This window comes from Staurois parvus, unplaced genomic scaffold (genome assembly GCF_062004578.1).
Source record: "Staurois parvus isolate SC_StPar_1 unplaced genomic scaffold, SC_StPar_1.0 ptg001022l, whole genome shotgun sequence".
Taxonomy (NCBI): domain Eukaryota; kingdom Metazoa; phylum Chordata; class Amphibia; order Anura; family Ranidae; genus Staurois; species Staurois parvus.
Window position 1 is genome coordinate 1 of NW_028318818.1, and position 9,157 is coordinate 9,157.

Consider the following 9,157-nt stretch of genomic DNA (forward strand, 5'->3'; position numbering starts at 1 on the left):
CCTATGTAGTATCTATCTGTCCATCCTATGTAGCGATGTGTCTGTCCATCCTATGTAGCGATATGTCTGTCTGTCCATCCTATGTAGTGATCTGTCTGTCCATCCTATGTAGTGATCTGTCTGTCCATCCTATGTAGTGATGTGTCTGTCCATCCTATGTAGTGATCTGTCTGTCCATCCTGTGTAGTGATCTGTCTGTCCATCCTGTGTAGTGATGTGTCTGTCCATCCTATGTAGTGATGTGTCTGTCCATCCTATGTAGTGATGTGTCTGTCTGTCCATCCTATGTAGTGATATGTGTCTGTCTCCATCCTATGTAGTGATCTGACTGCCCATCCTATGTAGTGATCTGTGTCTGTCCATCCGATGCAGTGATCTGTCTGTCCATCCTATGTAGTGTCTGTCTGTCCATCCTATGTAGTGATGTGTCTGTCTGTCCATTCTATGTAGTGATGTGTCTGTCTGTCCATCCTATGTAGTGATGTGTCTGTCCATCCTATGTAGTGATCTGTCTGTCTGTCCATCCTATGTAGTGATCTGGGTCTGTCCATCCTATGTAGTGATCTGTGTCGGTCCATCCTATGTAGTGATCTGTCTGTCCATCCTATGTAGTGATCTGTCTGTCCATCCTATGTAGTGATCTGTCTGTCCATCCTATGTAGTGATGTGTCTGTCTGCCCATCCTATATAGTGATCTGTGTCTGTCCATCCTATGTAGTGATCAGTCTGTCCATCCTATGTAGTGATCTGTCTGTCCATCCTATGTAGTGATCTGTCTGCCCATCCTATATAGTGATCTGTGTCTCTCCATCCTATGTAGTGATGTGTGTCTGTCCATCCTATGTAGTGATCTGACTGCCCATCCTATGTAGTGATCTGTGTCTGTCCATCCGATGCAGTGATCTGTCTGTCCATCCTATGTAGTGATCTGTCTGTCCATCCTACCGGTATGTAGCAATGTGTCTGTCTGTCCATCCTATGTAGTGTCTGTCTGTCCATCCTATGTAGTGATGTGTCTGTCCATTATATGTAGTGATGTGTCTGTCTGTCCATCCTATGTAGTGATCTGTCTGTCCATGCTATGTAGTGATCTCTCTGTCTCCATCCTATGTAGTATCTGTCTATCCATCCTATGTAGTGATATGTGTCTGTCTCCATCCTATGTAGTGATCTGACTGCCCATCCTATGTAGTGATCTGTGTCTGTCCATCCGATGCAGTGATCTGTCTGTCCATCCTATGTAGTGATCTGTCTGTCCATCCTACCGGTATGTAGCAATGTGTCTGTCTGTCCATCCTATGTAGTGTCTGTCTGTCCATCCTATGTAGTGTCTGTCTGTCCATCCTATGTAGTGATGTGTCTGTCCATTATATGTAGTGATGTGTCTGTCTGTCCATCCTATGTAGTGATCTGTCTGTCCATGCTATGTAGTGATCTCTCTGTCTCCATCCTATGTAGTATCTGTCTATCCATCCTATGTAGTGATATGTGTCTGTCTCCATCCTATGTAGTGATCTGTGTCTTCCCATCCTATGTAGTGATCTGTCTGTCCATCCTATGTAGTAATCTGTCTGTCTCCATCCTATGTAGTGATCTGTCTGTCCATCCTATGTAGTGATCTGTCTGTCCATCCTACCGGTATGTAGCAATGTGTCTGTCTGTCCATCCTATGTAGTGTCTGTCTGTCCATCCTATGTAGTGTCTGTCTGTCCATCCTATGTAGTGATGTGTCTGTCCATTATATGTAGTGATGTGTCTGTCTGTCCATCCTATGTAGTGATCTGTCTGTCCATGCTATGTAGTGATCTCTCTGTCTCCATCCTATGTAGTATCTGTCTATCCATCCTATGTAGTGATATGTGTCTGTCTCCATCCTATGTAGTGATCTGTGTCTTCCCATCCTATGTAGTGATCTGTCTGTCCATCCTATGTAGTAATCTGTCTGTCTCCATCCTATGTAGTAATCTGTCTGTCTCCATCCTATGTAGTGATCTGTCTGTCCATCCTATGTAGTGATCTGTCTGTCCATCCTATGTAGTGTCTGTCTGTCCATCCTATGTAGTGATCTGTGTCTGTCCATCCTATGTAGTGATTTGTCTGTCTCCATCCTATGTAGTGATCTGTCTGTCCATCCTATGTAGTGATCTGTCTGTCCATCCTATGTAGTGATCTGTCTGTCCATCCTATGTAGTGATCTGTCTGTCCATCATATGTAGTGATCTGTCTGTCCATCATATGTAGTGATCTGTCTGTCCATCCTATGTAGTGATCTGTCTGTCCATCCTATGTAGTGATCTGTCTGTCCATCCTATGTAGTGATCAGCTTTACTTCCCTCTGGATTGAAGATCCTTGAGTTTTATATACACACTGCGTTTATGTGTCTTACTTCTGGTGAGTGCGTTTTCCAGCCATTTCCACACGGATCACCTATTCTGAATCCACATCAGACACTGGATACGTTTATATGTCATAGACTTTTAGTGGACTACCTTTTTGTCATTTTGTCATTATTTTCAGCGCTGCACTATTTTTACGTTATTGCTTTTAAGTGTTATTGGTTGCTTAGAGTGCCTAGCTGCTTTCAGGATTAGCGCTCACTGCTGTTTCTTCTTATAGATCACTACATAGGATGGAGACAGACAGATTACTACATAGGATGGACAGACAGATCACTACATAGGATGGACAGACACAGATCACTACATAGGATGGAGACAGACACATCACTACATAGGATGGATAGTCAGATACTACATAGGATGGAGACAGAGAGATCACTACATAGGATGGACAGACAGATCACTACATAGGATGGACAGACAGACACATCACTACATATAATGGACAGACACATCACTACATAGGATGGACAGACAGACACTACATAGGATGGACAGACAGACACTACATAGGATGGACAGACAGACACATTGCTACATACCGGTAGGATGGACAGACAGACACATTGCTACATACCGGTAGGATGGACAGACAGATCACTACATAGGATGGACAGACACAGATCACTACATCGGATGGACAGACACAGATCACTACATAGGATGGGCAGTCAGATCACTACATAGGATGGACAGACACAGATCACTATATAGGATGGGCAGACAGATCACTACATAGGATGGACAGACAGATCACTACATAGGATGGACAGAATGATCACTACATAGGATGGACAGACACAGATCACTATATAGGATGGGCAGACAGACACATCACTACATAGGATGGACAGACACAGGATGTTCAAACACAGACCAGACACAGGCCACGGTCATAAAAAGTGCAACAAGAGGAGCTTTTGCTTGCAGAACCTTGGTCTTGGAATTCTACATCTAATCGTGTTAAGGAAGATCGGTTGCTGCATCTGCGGAGGAGGGATTCACCATTCCTGTAACCGGATCAGCTTTACTTCCCTCTGGATTGAAGATCCTTGAGTTTTATATACACACTGCGTTTATGTGTCCTTACTTCTGGTGAGTGCGTTTTCCAGCCATTTCCACACGGATCACCTATTCTGAATCCACATCAGACACTGGATACGTTTATATGTCATAGACTTTTAGTGGACTACCTTTTTGTCATTTTGTCATTATTTTCAGCGCTGCACTATTTTTACGCTATGTAGTGATCTGTCTGTCTCCATCCTATGTAGTGATCTGTCTGTCTCCATCCTATGTAGTGATCTGTCTGTCCATCCTATGTAGTGATCTGTCTGTCCATCCTATGTAGTGATCTGTCTGTCCATCCTATGTAGTGATCTGTGTCTGTCCATCCTATGTAGTGATGTGTCTGTCCATCCTATGTAGTGATGTGTCTGTCCATCCTATGTAGTGATGTGTCTGTCCATCCTATGTAGTGATGTGTCTGTCCATCCTATGTAGTGATGTGTCTGTCCATCCTATGTAGTGTCTGTCTGTCCATCCTATGTAGTGTCTGTCTCTCCATCCTATGTAGTGATCTCTCTGTCTGTCCATCCTATGTAGTGATCTGTCTGTCCATCCTATGTAGTGATGTGTCTGTCCATCCTATGTAGTGATGTGTCTGTCCATCCTATGTAGTGTCTGTCTGTCCATCCTATGTAGTGTCTGTCTGTCCATCCTATGTAGTGATCTGTGTCTGTCCATCCTATGTAGTGATGTGTCTGTCCATCCTATGTAGTGATGTGTCTGTCCATCCTATGTAGTGATGTGTCTGTCCATCCTATGTAGTGATGTGTCTGTCCATCCTATGTAGTGATGTGTCTGTCCATCCTATGTAGTGTCTGTCTGTCCATCCTATGTAGTGTCTGTCTGTCCATCCTATGTAGTGATCTCTCTGTCTGTCCATCCTATGTAGTGATATGTCTGTCCATCCTATGTAGTGATGTGTCTGTCCATCCTATGTAGTGATGTGTCTGTCCATCCTATGTAGTGTCTGTCTGTCCATCCTATGTAGTGATGTGTCTGTCCATTATATGTAGTGATGTGTCTGTCTGTCCATCCTATGTAGTGATCTGTCTGTCCATCCTATGTAGTGATCTCTCTGTCTCCATCCTATGTAGTATCTGTCTGTCCATCCTATGTAGTAATCTGTCTGTCTCCATCCTATGTAGTGATCTGTCTGTCTCCATCCTATGTAGTGATCTGTCTGTCTCCATCCTATGTAGTGATCTGTCTGTCCATCCTATGTAGTGATCTGTCTGTCCATCCTATGTAGTGTCTGTCTGTCCATCCTATGTAGTGATCTGTGTCTGTACATCCTATGTAGTGATCTGTCTGTCCATCCTATGTAGTGATCTGTCTGTCCATCCTATGTAGTGATCTTTCTGTCCATCCTATGTAGTGATCTGTCTGTCCATCCTATGTAGTGATCTGTCTGTCCATCCTATGTAGTGATCTGTCTGTCCATCCTATGTAGTGATATGTGTCTGTCCATCCTATGTAGTGATCTGTCTGTCCATCCTATGTAGTGATCTGTCTGTCCATCCTATGTAGTGATCTGTCTGTCCATCCTATGTAGTATCTATCTGTCCATCCTATGTAGCGATGTGTCTGTCCATCCTATGTAGCGATATGTCTGTCTGTCCATCCTATGTAGTGATCTGTCTGTCCATCCTATGTAGTGATCTGTCTGTCCATCCTATGTAGTGATGTGTCTGTCCATCCTATGTAGTGATCTGTCTGTCCATCCTGTGTAGTGATCTGTCTGTCCATCCTGTGTAGTGATGTGTCTGTCCATCCTATGTAGTGATGTGTCTGTCCATCCTATGTAGTGATGTGTCTGTCTGTCCATCCTATGTAGTGATATGTGTCTGTCTCCATCCTATGTAGTGATCTGACTGCCCATCCTATGTAGTGATCTGTGTCTGTCCATCCGATGCAGTGATCTGTCTGTCCATCCTATGTAGTGTCTGTCTGTCCATCCTATGTAGTGATGTGTCTGTCTGTCCATTCTATGTAGTGATGTGTCTGTCTGTCCATCCTATGTAGTGATGTGTCTGTCCATCCTATGTAGTGATCTGTCTGTCTGTCCATCCTATGTAGTGATCTGGGTCTGTCCATCCTATGTAGTGATCTGTGTCGGTCCATCCTATGTAGTGATCTGTCTGTCCATCCTATGTAGTGATCTGTCTGTCCATCCTATGTAGTGATCTGTCTGTCCATCCTATGTAGTGATGTGTCTGTCTGCCCATCCTATATAGTGATCTGTGTCTGTCCATCCTATGTAGTGATCAGTCTGTCCATCCTATGTAGTGATCTGTCTGTCCATCCTATGTAGTGATCTGTCTGCCCATCCTATATAGTGATCTGTGTCTCTCCATCCTATGTAGTGATGTGTGTCTGTCCATCCTATGTAGTGATCTGACTGCCCATCCTATGTAGTGATCTGTGTCTGTCCATCCGATGCAGTGATCTGTCTGTCCATCCTATGTAGTGATCTGTCTGTCCATCCTACCGGTATGTAGCAATGTGTCTGTCTGTCCATCCTATGTAGTGTCTGTCTGTCCATCCTATGTAGTGATGTGTCTGTCCATTATATGTAGTGATGTGTCTGTCTGTCCATCCTATGTAGTGATCTGTCTGTCCATGCTATGTAGTGATCTCTCTGTCTCCATCCTATGTAGTATCTGTCTATCCATCCTATGTAGTGATATGTGTCTGTCTCCATCCTATGTAGTGATCTGACTGCCCATCCTATGTAGTGATCTGTGTCTGTCCATCCGATGCAGTGATCTGTCTGTCCATCCTATGTAGTGATCTGTCTGTCCATCCTACCGGTATGTAGCAATGTGTCTGTCTGTCCATCCTATGTAGTGTCTGTCTGTCCATCCTATGTAGTGTCTGTCTGTCCATCCTATGTAGTGATGTGTCTGTCCATTATATGTAGTGATGTGTCTGTCTGTCCATCCTATGTAGTGATCTGTCTGTCCATGCTATGTAGTGATCTCTCTGTCTCCATCCTATGTAGTATCTGTCTATCCATCCTATGTAGTGATATGTGTCTGTCTCCATCCTATGTAGTGATCTGTGTCTTCCCATCCTATGTAGTGATCTGTCTGTCCATCCTATGTAGTAATCTGTCTGTCTCCATCCTATGTAGTGATCTGTCTGTCCATCCTATGTAGTGATCTGTCTGTCCATCCTACCGGTATGTAGCAATGTGTCTGTCTGTCCATCCTATGTAGTGTCTGTCTGTCCATCCTATGTAGTGTCTGTCTGTCCATCCTATGTAGTGATGTGTCTGTCCATTATATGTAGTGATGTGTCTGTCTGTCCATCCTATGTAGTGATCTGTCTGTCCATGCTATGTAGTGATCTCTCTGTCTCCATCCTATGTAGTATCTGTCTATCCATCCTATGTAGTGATATGTGTCTGTCTCCATCCTATGTAGTGATCTGTGTCTTCCCATCCTATGTAGTGATCTGTCTGTCCATCCTATGTAGTAATCTGTCTGTCTCCATCCTATGTAGTAATCTGTCTGTCTCCATCCTATGTAGTGATCTGTCTGTCCATCCTATATAGTGATCTGTCTGTCCATCCTATGTAGTGTCTGTCTGTCCATCCTATGTAGTGATCTGTGTCTGTCCATCCTATGTAGTGATTTGTCTGTCTCCATCCTATGTAGTGATCTGTCTGTCCATCCTATGTAGTGATCTGTCTGTCCATCCTATGTAGTGATCTGTCTGTCCATCCTATGTAGTGATCTGTCTGTCCATCATATGTAGTGATCTGTCTGTCCATCATATGTAGTGATCTGTCTGTCCATCCTATGTAGTGATCTGTCTGTCCATCCTATGTAGTGATCTGTCTGTCCATCCTATGTAGTGATCAGCTTTACTTCCCTCTGGATTGAAGATCCTTGAGTTTTATATACACACTGCGTTTATGTGTCTTACTTCTGGTGAGTGCGTTTTCCAGCCATTTCCACACGGATCACCTATTCTGAATCCACATCAGACACTGGATACGTTTATATGTCATAGACTTTTAGTGGACTACCTTTTTGTCATTTTGTCATTATTTTCAGCGCTGCACTATTTTTACGCTATGTAGTGATCTGTCTGTCTCCATCCTATGTAGTGATCTGTCTGTCTCCATCCTATGTAGTGATCTGTCTGTCCATCCTATGTAGTGATCTGTCTGTCCATCCTATGTAGTGATCTGTCTGTCCATCCTATGTAGTGATCTGTGTCTGTCCATCCTATGTAGTGATGTGTCTGTCCATCCTATGTAGTGATGTGTCTGTCCATCCTATGTAGTGATGTGTCTGTCCATCCTATGTAGTGATGTGTCTGTCCATCCTATGTAGTGATGTGTCTGTCCATCCTATGTAGTGTCTGTCTGTCCATCCTATGTAGTGTCTGTCTCTCCATCCTATGTAGTGATCTCTCTGTCTGTCCATCCTATGTAGTGATCTGTCTGTCCATCCTATGTAGTGATGTGTCTGTCCATCCTATGTAGTGATGTGTCTGTCCATCCTATGTAGTGTCTGTCTGTCCATCCTATGTAGTGTCTGTCTGTCCATCCTATGTAGTGATCTGTGTCTGTCCATCCTATGTAGTGATGTGTCTGTCCATCCTATGTAGTGATGTGTCTGTCCATCCTATGTAGTGATGTGTCTGTCCATCCTATGTAGTGTCTGTCTGTCCATCCTATGTAGTGTCTGTCTGTCCATCCTATGTAGTGATCTCTCTGTCTGTCCATCCTATGTAGTGATATGTCTGTCCATCCTATGTAGTGATGTGTCTGTCCATCCTATGTAGTGATGTGTCTGTCCATCCTATGTAGTGTCTGTCTGTCCATCCTATGTAGTGATGTGTCTGTCCATTATATGTAGTGATGTGTCTGTCTGTCCATCCTATGTAGTGATCTGTCTGTCCATCCTATGTAGTGATCTCTCTGTCTCCATCCTATGTAGTATCTGTCTGTCCATCCTATGTAGTAATCTGTCTGTCTCCATCCTATGTAGTGATCTGTCTGTCTCCATCCTATGTAGTGATCTGTCTGTCTCCATCCTATGTAGTGATCTGTCTGTCCATCCTATGTAGTGATCTGTCTGTCCATCCTATGTAGTGTCTGTCTGTCCATCCTATGTAGTGATCTGTGTCTGTCCATCCTATGTAGTGATCTGTCTGTCCATCCTATGTAGTGATCTGTCTGTCCATCCTATGTAGTGATCTTTCTGTCCATCCTATGTAGTGATCTGTCTGTCCATCCTATGTAGTGATCTGTCTGTCCATCCTATGTAGTGATCTGTCTGTCCATCCTATGTAGTGATCTGTCTGTCCATCCTATGTAGTGATATGTGTCTGTCCATCCTATGTAGTGATCTGTCTGTCCATCCTATGTAGTGATCTGTCTGTCCATCCTATGTAGTGATCTGTCTGTCCATCCTATGTAGTATCTATCTGTCCATCCTATGTAGCGATGTGTCTGTCCATCCTATGTAGCGATATGTCTGTCTGTCCATCCTATGTAGTGATCTGTCTGTCCATCCTATGTAGTGATCTGTCTGTCCATCCTATGTAGTGATCTGTCTGTCCATCCTATGTAGTGATGTGTCTGTCCATCCTATGTAGTGATCTGTCTGTCCATCCTGTGTAGTGATCTGTCTGTCCATCCTGTGTAGTGATGTGTCTGTCCATCCTATGTAGT